Raw genomic sequence first — 17,792 nt, forward strand, 5'->3', positions numbered from 1 at the left:
AAGAGGAGAGATGAGGAGCAAGAGCAGATAGGAGGAGCAGAGAGGAGGAGGAGCAGAGAGGATGAGAGAGGAGGAGCAGAGAGGAGGAGCAGAGATGAGGAGCAGAGAAGAGGAGAGAGGAGGAGGAGCAGAGATGAGGAGCAGAGAGGAGGAGAGAGGAGGAGGAACAGAGAGGAGGAGGAGCAGAGAGGAGGAGCAGAGAGGAGCAGAGAGGAGGAGGAGGAGCAGAGAGGAGGAGCAGAGAGGAGCAGAGAAGAGGAGGAGCAGATGAGGAGCAGAGAGGAGGAGCAGAGAGGAGGAGGAGCAGAGAAGAGGAGGAGCAGAGAGGAGCAGAGAGGAGGAGGAGCAGAGAGGAGGAGAGAGGAGGAGCAGAGAGGAGGATGAGCAGGAGGAGCAGAGAGGAGGAGAGAGGAGGAGCAGAGAGGAGGATGAGCAGGAGGAGCAGAGAGGAGGAGAGAGGAGGAGAGAGGAGGAGAGAGGAGCAGAGAGGAGGAGAGAGGAGGAGCAGAGAGGAGGAGAGAGGAGGAGCAGAGAGGAGCAGATGAGAAGCAGAGAGGAGGAGCAGAGAGGAGCAGAGAGGAGGAGAGAGGAGGAGCAGAGAGGAGGAGGAGCAGAGAGGAGGAGGAGGAGGAGCAGAGAGGAGGCGCAGAGAGGAGGAGGAGGAGCAGAGAGGAGGAGCAGAGAGGAGGAGCAGAGAGGAGGAGGAGCAGAGAGGAGGAGAGAGGAGGAGCAGAGAGGAGGAGAGAGGAGGAGCAGAGAGGAGCAGAGAGGAGGAGAGAGGAGGAGCAGAGAGGAGGATGAGCAGGAGGAGAGAGGAGGAGAGAGGAGGAGCAGAGAGGAGGAGCAGAGATGAGGAGCAGAGAGGAGCAGAGAGGAGGAGGAGTAGAGAGGAGGAGGAGCAGAGAGGAGAGAGGAGGAGGAGCAGATAGGAGGAGAGAGGAGGAGCAGAGAAGAGGAGAGATGAGGAGCAAGAGCAGATAGGAGGAGCAGAGAGGAGGAGGAGCAGAGGATGAGAGAGGAGGAGCAGAGAGGAGGAGCAGAGATGAGGAGCAGAGAAGAGGAGAGAGGAGGAGGAGCAGAGATGAGGAGCAGAGAGGAGCAGAGAGGAGGAGGAACAGAGAGGAGGAGGAGCAGAGAGGAGGAGCAGAGAGGAGCAGAGAGGAGGAGGAACAGAGAGGAGGAGAGAGTTTAAGTTTAAGTTTATTTGGATCCCCATTAGCCACAGCAGTGCTGGGGCTATTCTTCCTGGGGTCCATAACACATAAAATACAGTTACAGACGTATACACTCACAACATTTACATATCATAGACAATTAAAACAACAATAAAAACCCTTATACACTCATAACATTTACATGACATACAGACCATTAAAACAACAATAAAAACCCTTATACACTCACAACATTTACATGTCATACAGACAATTAAAACAACAATAAAAACCCTAATCAAATTCATAATACAAGATAAAAATATATACGCCTTATGAATTCATAATACAATACAATAATACCTGTTCATATCAGCCAATTATACAATATTTTAATAATATATCCCTATCAGACACATGCCTTTTCATCCATATATACCTATCTCTTTATCAGACACATACATTTTCATTTACGTACACACTATCTATTAGGGAATGTCAATTTCTTTGGTTGAAAATGTTGTTTTACCACGATTTTGAAACGGCATTTACTATTCTCCTGCTTAACATGTCTGGGAAGAGAGTTCCATTCCTGCATACCACGGAACATGACAGTTCGCTTCATTGCATTCGACCTCACTTTTGGAAGTGTAAAACCTCGTGCAGAAGCATGTCTGGTGGAATGGTTGTGTCTGTCAAGACTTATTGATAAATTGTTATATAAAATTGAGGGGATCTTTGTAACAAGAATATTCCTTGTGAATACAAGGAGTGAGCAGAGTAATTTATGTTTGACAAGTAACCAAGTTAAACAAATGTGCATCGCTGCAAGAGGATGAGCAGAGAGGAGTAGAGAGGAGGAGGAGCAGAGAGGAGGAGAGAGGAGGAGCAGAGAGGAGGAGAGGAGGAGCAGAGAGGAGCAGAGGTGAGGAGAAAGGAGGAGCAGAGGGGAGGAGCAGAGATGAGGAGAGGAGGAGAGAGGAGGAGAAGCAGAGAGGAGGAGCAGAGAGGAGGAGAGAGGAGCAGATGGGAGGAGAGAGGAGGAGCAGAGAAGAGGAGAGAGGAGGAGGTGCAGAGAGGAGGAGAGAGGAGGAGCAGAGAGGAGAGAGGAGGAGAGAGGAGGAGGAGCAGAGAGGAGGAGAGATGAGGAGCAGAGAGGAGGAGATAGGAGCAGAGAGGAGGAGGAGCAGAGAGGAGGAGAGAGGAGCAGAGAGGAGCAGAGAGGAGGAGGAGCAGAGAGGAGGAAAGAGGAGGAGAGAAGAGCAGAGAGGAGGAGGAGAGAGGAGCACAGAGGAGGAAAGAGGAGGAGAGAGGAGCAGAGAGGATGAGAGGAGGAGAGAGGATGAGAGGAGGAGAGAGGAGCAGAGAGGAGGATGAGCAGAGAAGAGGAGAGAGGAGGAGCAGAGCGGATGAGAGAGGAGAGAGGAGGAGCAGAGAGGAGGATCAGAGGGGAGGAGGAGCAGAGAGGAGGAGCAGAGAGGAGGAGAGAGGAGGAGCAGAGGGGAGGGGAGAGGAGGAGCAGAGGGGAGGAGGAGCAGAGAGGAGAGAGGAGGAGGAGCAGAGAGGAGGAGAGTGGAGGAGCAGAGAGGAGGAGCAGAGAAGGAGAGAGGAGGAGCAGAGAGGAGGAGCAGAGGAGGAGAGAGGAGGAGCAGAGGGGAGGAGGAGCAGAGAGGAGGAGAGAGGAGCAGAGAGGAGGAGCAGAGAGGAGGAGGAGCAGAGAGGAGGAACAGAGAGGAGGAGGAGCAGAGAGGAGCAGAAAGGAGGAGAGAGGAGGAGCAGAGAGGAGGAGAGAGGAGGAGCAGAGAGGAGGGGAGGAGCAGAGATGAGGAGCAGATGAGGAGGAGCAGAGAGGAGGAGAGAGGAGGAGCAGAGCGGAGGAGAGAGGAGGAGCAGAGAGGAGGAGGAGCAGAGAGGAGGAGAGAGGAGGAGGAGCAGAGAGGAGGAGAGAGGAGGAGCAGAGAGGAGGAGGAGCAGAGAGGAGGAGCAGAGGAGGAGGAGCAGAGAGGAGGAGAGAGGAGGAGCAGAGAGGAGGAGCAGAGAGGAGGAACAGAGAGGAGGAGGAGCAGAGAGGAGGAGGAGCAGAGAGGAGGAACAGAGAGGAGGAGGAGCAGAGAGGAGGAGGAGCAGAGAGGAGGAACAGAGAGGAGGAGGAGCAGAGAGGAGCAGAAAGGAGGAGAGAGGAGGAGCAGAGAGGAGGAGAGAGGAGGAGCAGAGAGGAGGAGAGGAGGAGAGAGGAGGAGCAGATGAGGAGGAGCAGAGCGGAGAAGAGAGGAGGAGAGAGGAGGAGGAGCAGAGAGGAGGAGGAGCAGAGCGGAGGAGAGAGAGGAGGAGAGAGGAGGAGCAGAGGGGAGGAGAGAGGAGGAGAGAGGAGGAGCAGAGAGGAGGAGGAGCAGAGAGGAGGAGGAGCAGAGCGGAGGAGAGAGGAGGAGCAGAGAGGAGGAGAGAGGAGCAGAGAGGAGGATGAGCAGAGAGGAGAGAGGAGGAGAGAGGAGAAGCAGAGAGGAGGAGGAGCAGAGGGGAGGAGCAGAGGAGGAGCAGAGAGGAGGAGAGAGGAGGAGCAGAGAGGAGGAGAGAGGAGGAGAGAGGGGAGGAGCAGTAACTCTCTTTTGTCCTCAATGTAAGAAAACACATATTTAATGTAGTCGGTGTCGTATTTGCGTTTCGCCATGTTTACAAATGCTCTAATCAATGAGCGCTAACTGATGTGACGACGTCAGTGTTACTGTCCTTACAACGCTGGCAGCTAACGGCTACTGCACGCGCGCTGCGTCATGGGAACCGTATGTCCTTCAAAATAAAAGTGCAGCATCAGAAATCCTGTAGACTTCAAAATAATTATTTTTTTCTTTTTTACACATCCGTGACCCACTCAAAATGGCGACCCACTTTTGGGTCGTGGCCCACCAGTTGAGAACCACCGGTCTACACCCTCCCCAGACCGACAGTGGAGACATGAGGTAGTCTACACCCTCCCCAGACCGACAGAGGAGACATGTGGTAGTCTACACCCTCCCCAGACCGACAGAGGAGACATGAGGTAGTCTACACCCTCCCCAGACCGACAGAGGAGACATGTGGTAGTCTACACCCTCCCCAGACCGACAGAGGAGACATGTGGTAGTCTACACCCTCCCCAGACCGACAGTGGAGCCATGTGGTAGTCTACACCCTCCCCAGACCAACAGAGGAGACATGTGGTAGTCTACACCCTCCCCAGACCGACAGTGGAGACATGTGGTAGTCTACACCCTCCCAGACCAACAGAGGAGACATGTGGTAGTCTACACCCTCCCCAGACCGACAGAGGAGACATGTGGTAGTCTACACCCTCCCCAGACCGACAGAGGAGACATGTGGTAGTCTACACCCTCCCCAGACCAACAGAGGAGACATGTGGTAGTCTACACCCTCCCCAGACCGACAGAGGAGACATGTGGTAGTCTACATGACAGTGCGACAACCTTGTTGGCATAACGACTAAATTGGGGTGATGGGAGTGAATGAGCAAAGACTAAATAAATAAATAAACAAATAAATAAACACTACTTTACATGATCAACACCAGGCTGAAGAGGAACAAATCAAACTGTATCATTATTGTTCCGTTGACTTACGGTGAAAAGTACGAAGAACCTCTGGTTCTTCTCGCCCACGCAGTTGTTCACCCAGGGACAGTGGTGGTCCATCTTCCTAATGCACCTATTGCAGATACTGTCAGGAGAGAGGAGACCATGAGAATAATATATAATAATATAATAATAATATATTAATAATAATAATAATAATAATAATAATAATAATAATAATAATAATAATAATAATAATAATAATAATAATAATAATAATAATAATAATAATAAGATAATAATAATAATATAATAATGACAATAACACTATGTAACAAACCATCAAATACACTCACAGCACACACATCCACACGTACACACTCACTTTAAATACACAACTCACTGTAGCACCCACTCTACTTTATACACTTTATTTTTATTGGTAAAGAGATTTGCACTACAACTCATACCTCATTGCACCTTACCCTAAGTTGTACCTCATCCCATTTCTGTATACTGTATTGTACTGTAACTCAGTTACTCATTTCCTCTACTCTGTATTGTATATTGTATATATGTATATTGGACACTTTTGTTTACACTTTGTTTACGTACTTGACTTTCTATTTTATACTTTATCTATTTGTATCTAGCAAAAGTTTGGCTTTCCTTGTTCCACTCAGGGGTGATGTAGTGGGCAGTAACTAATTGTACTTGTTGTAGGGTTGTCAACGAATATTATATATATATAGCTAGGATTTTTTGTATTTCTTTTCACAAGTCGGCAACCGCCTTGTAGTGCAGGCAGCCAAGGAGGGCCTAGTTTATTTTGAACATTATTATGTACTAATAAAATTTAAATGGAAGTGTGTCTTACTTTCATATTGTCATAGACTACTAGGTAACTGTTTTATAAAAGCAACAGCTCACTTATGGTTATTATATCACAGCTATATGTTATTATATCACAGCTAAGGGGGCTGTCGGCCAGACACAAAGTGATATAATAACCGTATACCACGGCCCGTCTGTTGCTTAATTACCACCAGAGGAGAAGCTTCCTGTTGTTGTTCCTTTCAGGTTCAAACTGCTCCTCAGTTAAATAGCTATTTCCAGCTGTTCTATTAGCACATTCTGCAGAGCAGTCAAGCAGACAGTTGAATTTCTCTGATTACAGTGCAGCGCACATGAGACCGAGCCGGATGTCGTAAAGCAATATGTTTGCATACATACAGAGCAGGGGTCAGGGGTCGGAGGGCGGGACTGACCTGCAGTGGTGTGCCCTCTCAGGCTTGATGCTGCAGCACTTTGGGCACTTATAGATGACCTCGCCAGGCTTCAGCTGCAGGCTCTCCATGTACTCCTTGGTGGCGTTGCCCTTAGGAACCGCACCCTGAAGGTCACAGGGTCACAGGGTCAACATCCAGTATGGCACTATTTACATAATGGGCGATTGATTAAAAAAAAATCACAAATCTTTCAAAAAGCACAGTGAAAGGGTTAACCGTTTGGTAGTGCAGCAGTGAAAGGGTTAACAAGTGCAGATGCAGACACAAACACACATAAGACACACACACGCACACATATACACACACGCACACGCACAGGGGTGATTGCAATACTCGCTCGTCAGCACAACATGAGGGGCATCGGTGGCCTAATGGCAGTGTTAATTTTGGCAGCTATTTTCATTTTAGTTTTAGTCTTAGTCATGTGTCAAGTTCAGTGTTGGGCAAGTTACTTTTAAAAAGTAACTAGTTACAGTTACTAGTTACTTCTTCCAAAAAGTAACTAAATTACTTACTCAGTTACAAATTATAAAAGTAACTAGTTACTTCAGAAAGTAACTATTGCGTTACTTTCAATATATATATATTTTTTACATAAACAACATACACAAATCTAAACTATTTTAATGTTGCTGTGGGACAAAGTGAGACTAGCCTCCAATCAAATGCCATGTATGTAGATATTATAATTACTATGTTTATATATTAGTGGATCATACAAATACAATAGATGTTTTGGAACTTTTGATATGTATTGCCCCTCAATAGGCCACAACTGGGCAACATTAAATTATGCTTGTTAAGCACTATACCAAAAATAAATAACAAATATATACTGATTGATTGAACATTTTAATTAACAGATTGCAGAATGGGTACAATACAGTACGGCTCAATACACACAATTGTTAAGGGGATGCAGATCAGAGAAAGACTTTCGTCTTGTTTACATCAGGGTCCCCCATTTTCAATTCATGACATACACAACATACAGATATAAGAATCGAATCGAATCATTCTAAATCAATCTAATCATGACATTTAAGACATGCATGACATACAGATATATATCTCTGCACACCAGACTGTGCTATTAAACCAGGAAGTGCAGCACTATGTTGAGCCCATAGATATATATCTATGGTTGAGCCTGTCAGCAGTAGAGCCACTACTGCCCTGCGCTGCAACACAAGAGTGAACCGCTGTCTCACGCTGACTTCTCGCTTATTATGTTGTTCCGTTGGATTCGTTTTAGATTATTTGTACTGTACACTACACAGACCCGCGGTCTCCGCTGACTGAATCGCTTGTGTTGTGGCTCAGACTCTCGATGCGTTAGACCCGCTCACCTCTACCTTTGATTGGCTTACCATGACATTTTACTCAGCCTCAGCCAATCGTCAGCATGTATGCTTGGCTCGCGCACTGCCCACTTAACAAGGAAGAACATATTATTGCCTCTCGGCGCAGAGATCTGTCTGATGAAAGAAACAGGTTCATTCATAGTAACGCGCCGCATTTTTTTGCAGTAACGCTAACAGCGTTATTAACTCTTTCAGTGCCACGCCTGGTTTTCCATTTTACCGCTTGAATGCCACCATCCGCGCCAATGTTAACGTTAATATCGCCTAATCTATGTTTTAAATTATGGCTATGTGTCTAATCTGCCCATCGCATTATCAAAGACTATTTTCCAGACAGTGCTGTGAAGGCAGATTGTTTTTTTATCGCGTCGTTGCCGTTTCAGAGCAGTTAGAAAAGCCCCCGTTTTGATATAAAAAACAGCTCATTCTGGAGCATTCTATGAAAATCGTCTTTTAGTGGAATATTCCACAACGTTGATATTCGTCGGCCTTTTTATGAATCGTTTTCAAATAAACGCTAGATGATCAATATTATACGTGCACGCACGCACATTACGGCCGCGCGCGGATAATCGCCTCGTTGATTTCCTCTCGGAGTTTTACATTGAAACCGAAAGAAGACATTTCACAAAACAGCTTATAACTTCATCAAACTTACTCTGATTATCCTACCACTGATAACATAGAGTCCTTACCTGACATCAGATGGTATCCAACTGGTATATTCCAATTCCTGATCACCATTCGAAAAAATCGATACGTGTATGGATCCAACGCGACACAGTGGATCTCCATGATCCGCGGGGATCTGAGGCTCCAGAATGAACTCTAGTAACCCCGGCTGGATCAGTGAACTGGAAAATGTGGAGTACCGGATTTTTTTCCCCATTCATTTTCATTGAGTCCATTCCAAAATCACTTATGTCATCTGGGAGACGACAGGGGGCGCTTTTTTCCACAGTGATCACCGGCGCAGCTCGGCAATACTCGGGTAGGCTCGGGTGATGCAATAATTTTTCAGATCGCAAAAAAAAAAAAAAAATCCGAGAAATCTCGTGAGTGGCTAGCAACCACCTATAAAAAAACACGAGAAATCTCGTGAGTGGCACTGAAAGAGTTAAGATTGGAAGAGTAATCCGTTAGATTACTCGTTACTGAAAAAACGAATGCCGTTAGTAACGCCATTACTTATAGCGCCGTTATTCCCATCACTGGTCAAGTGCTCCTTTTTCATTTTCATCATATTTAGTCATCTTCATTTATTTTTCGTTTAGTCAACTAAATGTCTGAGCATTTTAGTCTTAGTCAGTTTTTGTCTCAATTTTGTCTTTTTTGTTTTAGTCTAGATTTAATCGACGAAAACGGATGACATTTTTGTCTATTTTTTGTTAATGGAAAAAAGCTTGTCAGAAGTCAGAAATAGTCAACATGGAACATATTCTGATTTAAATTGCGTATTTATTTTTTAACCTAGGGGAATCTGAGTCGGCGGCACAAGTGATACACAGGAAGGGTGCGCTGTCGATCTGTGAATGGAGAAATAACTTAATAAGACACATTATCTCTTCTTGCCTTGCTTTCACTACCACACTACAGACTGTTAACCCCTTTCACCCCCTATTCATAATTCATGCAAGTACTCAATCTGGGAAAACATTACTCGTGCCCATCCCATCCGTGCCGGGTATGTCTGTCTCTGTGATGCTCAGATCGAGGTGGCTGACCGGCTGGCTATACTGATCCGATACCAGTGCATACATTTAAAAAAAAAAAAAAAAAAAATTATATTATATAGATTATAAAACTTATTTTTTTCTTTTCTTTTTTACAGCTACTGTTTTATATATACTGTTTTTTTAGTAATAACTAGAAAGTAATGGTATTTATTCAACAACAGGTGATTGTATAGATTAGTATTAGTATCATTAATTGACAACTAAGCTCAATGAGTTCACCCACGGAAAGGTTGTTGGCACATTGGTTCCACACGGAGGTTACACGTTGTTGCACTTCCTCCTATCCAGTCGGCTCCGTTTAGGTTAGATACTGTAGTAGCAGAGGCTCTGTTGTGATTTTTTATGCAAAATAAATATTCAACATTCTCTTTTGAGACTCCGCCAGACTCTTATCATTTGGCACTAAAAGCTAAACATTGTCACCGATATGGCTGTCTGCATTATGTCATTAATTGTGTGCGAGAGGTCGATCAGTGACCACGTTAGCGTGAGCTATGTTAGCCACTAGTTAACGCGAGCTAGATGAAAAATACAAACAATGTAACGTTACTGGTGAAAAAGTGATTTACCTTGGAATACTCCTTTGCCAACTTGCTGTACTTTGCTTGCAGGTCTGCAGCTGGATTATGAATAGTCCCAACTTTAGCCAAGGTAATGTTAAACTAAAACTAGCTTTTCAAATAGCTCTTCAGCTAATGCTAATAACAGAGCTCCCCGTCACACTGCTCTACTCGGGACGATGGCATTAAGAAAAGTCATAATTATTTTGTCTCGTCTTGTTTTAGTCAACAATATCAACATACATGAAGAGAAATTTCGTCCTGGTTTTTGTAAATTACATTGTTGTGTCCTCAGTTGTGGTCAACGTTATTTAATTAACTATTTAGTCACGTTAGCGTCACGTGGTCTTCAATAACGTGACGTCACGTCTCATTGTCGTCATGAAAAAAAGCTTTGTTGACGAAGATCTTTCGTCAGCATTTTAGTTGACAAAATTAACACTGCCTAATGGTTAGAGAAGCTAGGGAAGGTTGCCGGTTCGATCCCCCGGACCGGCAGGAAAAATCTAGGCTGGGGAATTGAATGAATAACTCTCTCCCATACCCTTAACACCAACCGCTGAAGTGCCCTTGAGCAAGGCACTAAACCCCCAACTGCTCCAGTGGAGTTGCTCAGTGGCCAACAGTGTCAGACTGTGGTTGTACTGGGCAGCTCCCAGGTATGAATGGAACTGTGTGAATGTGAAGCTGAAAAAGAGCATCTGTGCTCAGCGAACCTACCCTGGGTAAATAATGGTTAAATAAAAAATAAGAATTGTATGATACTGTACAAAGACGCTAAACACTTAAGATGAGAAAGACCCAGTTTGCAACACTGCTGCACAACCTTCTGGGTGCTATTTTGGGATTTAAGTGGGGCAATCGGAAAGGATAGGCTGAACCATCAATGAGCCCTAGTTCCTCTGAGAAAACATGAGTCAACACCCCTTCAACTCCCACAAGCCTTCTGACTGAATGAAGACACAGTGACAGGTGGTGGAACCATCACTACAACCTTCAAACTTTATGAAGCGAACACAGAATTCCAAGACACTTCTTCATTGCTCTGAAACACTTCATAAATGCCTCTGCAGTTTGTACAAAAGGAGAAAATATAGGCTAATGGGCTACTGGCCAAGGAACAAACAGAGGGAAAGTATGATGGTGGTGTAGTGGTTAACACTGTCACCTCACAGCTAGAAGGTCCTGGGTTCGATTGCCACTTGGGGACCAGGTTGCCGTGTTGCGAGGTACCCAGGTGGGGTATCTCCCAGGCCTTTCTGTGTGGGGTTTGCATGTTCTCCCCGTGCTCGCAAGGGTTTCCCCTCCCGATAAGAACATTATTATTATTATTATTATTATTATTATTATTATTATTATTATTATTATTATTATTATTATTATTATTATTATTATTATTATTTAATTATTATTATTTAATTATTATTATTTAATTATTATTATTATTATTATTATTATTATTATTATTATTATTATTATTATTATTATTATTATTATTATTATTATTATTATTATTATATTTAGTGCTGTCAGGCGATTAAAAAATGTATCTAATTAATTACAGGATTTGTAATTAATTAATCTAATTAATCTCATAACCAAAAAACGACATTGCAATCTGATGAAAAATGGTGGAGAAATTTACATTATAAAAAAGTGTACTTACAGTAGATTTCATTCACGGTTTGTGAATCACGCCTGGTGATACTAAATCCAGATTGAACTCTGATATTATTATTGGCCATAATAAGGTCATTTATAGGCCTGGTATTCTATATTCTATAATCATATTTCAAATTGCATGTGTCTGGATGGCAGAATTCAGTACTGTATCTACAAAACCTTCTGTTTAATCATCTTCCCTTTATTCATTTGCTTAAATTTTTCAGGTCTGGTAAATTTTTGCATGGTGTTATTCAGTCAAAGATACAAAAAAATTATTGAATTGATATTCTCATTTGGTTCATTACAATTTACCCAAGCCTAATAACAGACACACTATTTCTGACACTGGGAATACATTCCCTGTGATCGATAGATGTCCCTAGAATCAGATACGAAGAACATGCAAATGGGAATAAAAAAAAAAGAAAGTCTGTAAATGTTTATTCTACGTTCTTATGGAATGAATGAGATAAAGAAATATATATATATAGGCCCATATATTTTTTTTAATACATTTTGAATTAATTTATCTAATTAACGCGATAAACTGACAGCCCTAAAAATGTGGCATAAAATAAGCATCAAATGAGCATAAAATTTGCATCAGAAAAAAAACTCCGGCCCGGGGTTTCCCTTCTCGGGCAAGCAGTATCGTGTTACCACATTCACTGGGGAGGCTGGGAGCAGCGTCGATTATGTGTTTTGGACTATAACGTTGGATCAATAAACGCGATCAATATTTGGAATGGCGATCAGGAATTGGATTCATCTTTTTGCAGAACAGGTAAGGACTCTATTTTACCAGTCTTGGGTCAGTTGTTCCTTTCTCTGCCATCGGGGGGGGGGTGTGTGTGTGTGTGTGTGTGTGTGTGTGTGTGTGTGTGTGTGTGTGTGTGTGACGTTGTGTGTGTGTGTGACGTTGTGTGTGTGTGTGACGTTGTGTGTGTGTGTGTGTGTGTGTGTGTGTGTGTGTGTGTGTGTGTGTGTGTGTGTGTGTGTGTGTGTGTGTGTGTGTGTGTGTGTGTGTGTGTGCCGTTAGCGCTGACCAAGGCACCCGATAATCGATTTTTCAGCCTGCTTCTCTAGCGTGCATAAGGACACATATACTATCGATAATCTAGCGTTTATTTTAGAGCTGGGCCGTTAACGGTGTTAACGCAGCACGTTAACGCCGTTAACGGCCCAGCTCTAAAATAAACTGTTATCGCGTGATAATACAATTGGCGCCGTTAATCTATTTCTCAAACTTGGGTCTCCTCTCCAAACTCTAACCTTAACCAACTGTGAAAGAGTCGCCTAAGCTTAACCGTCCACAGAACTTGCCGTCACACGATTGGGCGCACATGTCACATGACCAGAAACGTGCGTGGCCAATCAGAGCGCAAAACGGGAACGCGGAAGGACAAGTTGCTTGTGGAAAGTATAGAGGAGCTCCTCTCTCTGTCTGTCTGCACGAGAAGCGAGCCGATCACTCACTCACACATACGGGTACTTAAGGGCGGGGCCTATCTGTAGCTCAGTGTTGAAGCGCTGAGGACACAGACCGAGCTCTGCGCTCATTATTATTATTATTATTATCATGGCGGAGAGAACAAAACGAAAGTCTGGGTACACTTTACGAAAGTCGATGCCGACAACGCACGTTGCCACAAGTGGAATAAAACATTTGCAAGTATGGGTGGCAATACAAGCAATTTGTCAAAACATCTGTTGTCAAAACATAATATTAGTCTGCAGAAATTCGCCGTTTTCGACTGCTTTGCTCGCAGTGTTCCATCTCCATGCACGTCCACTGCAGGTAAGCCAAGATAATACGGAGTTAGCTAGGCTAATAACGAATTATTACGAATAGGCTAATAAATAAAATATAATTGTTTAGCTACAAATATATTTGAAAGATGACAGCCCACGCCTCCTCCCTCTCCCTCGACCACCAAGCCAAGCCAAGTCCCTTCACCCTAGCAGCTAGGAAGGATGACAGAGGTAGGGGGGGGAGGACGAGTGTCACAGGGCTGTGCCCCAGTTTGTTAATCATTCAGTGTATATATATATTTTTTTATCTTACATTTGTTGTTTATTATAAAAAGTCTATAATTCAGACACATTTAAAACATTGTTGCTGCTGTTGCTGAAGAAATTATATTTATTTATTATATTTATTTATAAAGTTATATAAAAGAACATTGCTGCTGCTGTTGCTGAAGAAATAATATTTATTTATAAAGTTATAACAATGTCGATAAAGTACCGAACCGTTAAGCAGTATCGATAAGAGTAGTAGTATCGATAAAATCCTAACGATACCCATCCCTAGGTAGAACACACATATTTTGAATGCCTTCGGCAGACTTCAAGTGAGCCATTTTAATCTAGATTAATCTAGATTAACTCCAGGATTGCAGATAGATTAATCTAGATTAAAACAAATGATCTATGCCCACCTCTAGTTTATTTATAAAACATTTTATCAACTTTTTCTCCCCATTTTCTATTTTTCTCCCATCCCAATTTCGTATTGTCCAATTCTACCCTCCCCTGTCTCGAACGTTGTTAGACCATGCCTCCCACTGGTCGGCTGCAATGTGGACCAAGCCTTGCATCACGTGTCCCCTCCGGTACACGAGGAGGCAGCTGTCGTATATTTTCACCTGAACAGCGCGATCTCTCAGCGGCGAGGAGTAACGCGTGGGAGGCTCACGCTGCCCCCATTGCTTCCTGATTCTGCTGTACAGGCGCACCAACCGACCTGTAGGAGTCGCTGTCCATAACGTCCGATCCCCACCCACCGGCTTTCCCACCCCCTAATACTGCCAATTGTATTAGTATGAACGACCAGCCAAGCCGGAAACAACGCAGAGAGCTGGGCTCGAACCCAGCATCTCCTGCCTTAGTGGCGAGCGCCTTGCCCACTGCACCACTTAGCCGCCCAATCTAGCGTTTATTTGAAAACGATTAATAAATCAGCCGAAAAATTACAACGTACATTACTAGAAATCTCCAAAACTATACTCGTATTCAAAACGGTATAAAATGGACCGATGAAAAAACTATCCGTTTCGTACATGTTGACTGCAAGCAAGTCATTGATAAGCGACGGGTGTATTAGACCCATAATTTAAGATATAGTTTAAGCGTTCGCAAATATCCCCGTCCTCCCATTGACTTCAGCGCTGGCACGCTAGACCTAATATGGTCATATGGGTGTGGCTCTGAATGAGTTAATATATTCAAACTAAATCCTCAATTTGAAGTGATTAATCTGATCAAATGAGTATTTTTTCTTTTATTAAATCAACTTTCCAGCCCCAGACCCAGTCCAGGGAGAAGCCCCATCCCAACAAAATAAATGATTAAAAAAAAATATATATAAATGTTGCGTTAATTTTCATAGCGCGATCATTTGCTGTGTAATTAATTAATCAATCTAATTAACGCGATAAACTGACAGCCCTAATTATATTATATTATTATTATTATTATTATTATTATTATTATTATTATTATTATTATTATTATTATTATTCCCCCTCCTCTTCCTCCCTCCATGTTACCCCCGCCTTCTCTACCCCCCTCTCACCGGGTCGGTCAGCATGGCTCGGAGGTGGGAGGCCAGCGCCAGCAGCATCAGGGAGTTGAAGAGGCCTCCGTTGAGCAGGGAGTACCAGAAGCTGGTGGAGGGCAACAGCATCACCAGGTTCACCACGTACCCGGCGTACAGCACCAGGAACCAGGTCATGCCGGCGCAGACCATCCCACAGCCGTCCTGGATGAACCACAGCCTCCCCCCCTGAGCCTGAGCGTGGTGTCCCGGGTGGGAGCCGACCGCCAGGCTCCCCGCCTCCACGTCCCCCCCGGACAACAGCTGCTCCAGCTCCCGCTGACGCTGGCCTGAAGACGGCATGCTTCCCTGGAGGAGGAGGAGGAGGAGGAGGCAGGGGAAGAGACATGAAGAGAAAGAAACAGAGAAGGTGTGTGTGACTGTGTGTGTGTGTGTGTGTGTGTGTGTGTGTGTGTGTGTGTGTGTGTGTGTGTGTGTGTGTGTGTGTGTGTGTGTGTGTGTGTGTGTGTGTGTGTGTGTGTATGTGTGTGTATGTGTGTGTGTGTGTGTGTGTGTGTGTGTGTGTGTGTGTGTGTGTGTGTGTCTCTCTCTTGGTAAGTGCAGGCCTCACAGCTGCCATGCCATTTTCTGTTGTGTGTTCAAGGCTCTCACAGACATGTGTGCGTGTGTGTGTGTGTGTGTGTGTGTGTGTGTGTGTGTGTGTGTGTGTGTGTGTGTGTGTGTGTGTGTGCGTGTGTGCGTGTGCGTGCGCCGTGCGTGTGTGTGCGCATGTGTGTGTGTGTGTGTAACATTCCATTGTCAGGAAGTGTTTGGTGACAAACTAACTAAACTAAACTTGAAAATGTCAAAGGATCCCTTTAACACTTTGAGTGCCACTCACGGCTTTTCTCGGGTTTACATCACGCAAGCCTACCGTTGGAGATCCAGGGACCGCCGGCGCTCAGATGTGAAAAAAGCGCCCCCTACCGTCTCCCAGATAGTAAATCACCCTTTTGGAATGGACTCAATGAAAGTGAATGGGAGAACGGATTTCTGACTCCACATTTTACTTCTCACTGATGCAGCCAGGGTCTACCAGAGTTCATTCTGGAGCCTCTGAGCCGCGCGGATCATGTGTTATACTGTACACAGTATAACATTTATCGATTTTTTTGAATGGCGATCGGAAATTGGAATAAACCATTTGGATACCATCTGACCTCAGGTAAGGAATCTATGTTATCAGTGTTAGGATAATCAGACTCGTTTTCACGGATATATAAGAGTTTATGTGATATGTGATATGTGATATGGCTGTTTTGACTGTAAAAGCCATGAGGAAATAAGAGCAGCGATTATCAGCGCACGGCACGAGCGTGCGTGCGCACACATATACTATCGATCATCTAGCGTTTATTTGAAAACTATTCATAAATAGGCCGACAAATGACAACGTTCTGGAATATTCCAGTAAAAGGCGATTATCATAGGCATGGGTTGTTTTTCCCCAGAAAACGGGTGATTTTCAAAATGCTATCAAACGGAAATGAAGCGATAAAAATACAATCTGCCTTGCCAATGTTGACTGGAAAATGAGTCTTTGATAAGCGACGGGCAGATTAGACACATAGCCATAATTTAAAACATAGATTAGGCAATATTAACGTTAACATTGGCCGTGGATGGTGGCATTCAACGGGGTAATAAGGAAAACACGGCCGGCACTGAAAGTGTTAAAGGTGCTATAGACAACATTGAGCCACTAGATGTTAAAGGTGCAATAGATAACATTGAGCCACTAGATGTTAAAGGTGCTATAGATAACAGCCACTAGATGTTAAAGGTGCTATAGATAACAGCCACTAGATGTTAAATGTGCTCTAGATCAGTGTTTCTCAACTGGTGGGTCATGACCCAAAAGTGGGCCGCGGCCCGCGGGGCCATTTTGAGTGGGTCGCGGATGTGTGTGTAAAAAAGTATTTTTTTTTATTATTTTTTTTTCACTACCTATCTTTGTGAAAGTGGCTTCTCAGCTCTGGTCCAGCTGAAGACAAAGCAGAGGAACAGATTGGACATTGAGCATGACCTCAGAGTTGCTTTGTCTACCATCACCCCAGACTTTGAGACTCTTGTCAGGAGTAAACAACATCCCCAGTTATCCCATTAGTTCCCTGGGATGTTAACACTTTAACTGCCGAAAACGCCGGAACTCGTCATTCCCCGCCATGCTCAAGTTGCAGAGGACGCCGGAACTCGTCTTTGATATCAATATTTCAAAAATCTGTGATCGGAATCATATTTCCCCTCTGCAGCCTTCACACACAGTTCTGATCTCCTCTCAATCCTCTAGCGGTTCAAGAGCGCCATCTGGTGGCCGATCGGCAGATCTAAAAACCGGATGTCAACCTTTAACCCGGCAGGACTCACTCCATATGTGGTCCGGGCACTCGCTAATGTTAGAGAGACTCAGTCTTCACACAGTGAACATCGATCGGTGGAAATAACTCGAAAAAACAACATGATTTGGACGTATATACTATTATACAACCTGGAAATAGATCCGGTATTTCGACATCCCATAATTGAAAACTGTCTACTCCACGCTGATCGCCCAACGGCCCGAGGAGACTGGGGTGAGTTTTAGCGTTATATTCTAACGTGTTCTTTACTAACTGCTATGATGAACATATGACCCACATTAGATGAATGGTATAACGCTGCCCACGGAATTATAAACGCCCCCTCGCCCATCCGGTCAACATCAGATGACGTGTAGTAAATTCTAGAAGTACGTCCAATTGAAATTTTTGATCTTGCACAGATTCCTACCAAACTGTATTTCATCATCAATTTAATGCATTTGGGGCTATAAATCACGTTCTGGAGAAAGCTGCAGAAAGAGATGAAAACATACTTATAC

At 44.2% G+C, this 17,792-nt stretch overlaps 1 pseudogene across 1 annotated transcript in view; it reads right to left on the bottom strand.

Annotated features, from left to right (window-relative positions):
• Window positions 1-17,792, bottom strand: part of LOC311247128 (palmitoyltransferase ZDHHC7-like) — a 67,434-nt pseudogene that overhangs the window by 16,948 nt on the left and 32,694 nt on the right. Inside the window, exons 3-5 of the transcript XR_014621007.1 lie at window positions 14,912-15,241; window positions 5,989-6,113; window positions 4,769-4,865 (exon numbers count right to left, since the gene is read on the bottom strand). The product of XR_014621007.1 is annotated as a palmitoyltransferase ZDHHC7-like (transcript). The remainder of the gene's footprint in view (window positions 1-4,768; window positions 4,866-5,988; window positions 6,114-14,911; window positions 15,242-17,792) is intronic.

Source organism: Notolepis coatsorum (genome assembly GCF_963971535.1).
Source record: "Notolepis coatsorum genome assembly, chromosome: 20".
Classification (NCBI taxonomy): Eukaryota; Metazoa; Chordata; class Actinopteri; order Aulopiformes; family Paralepididae; genus Notolepis; species Notolepis coatsorum.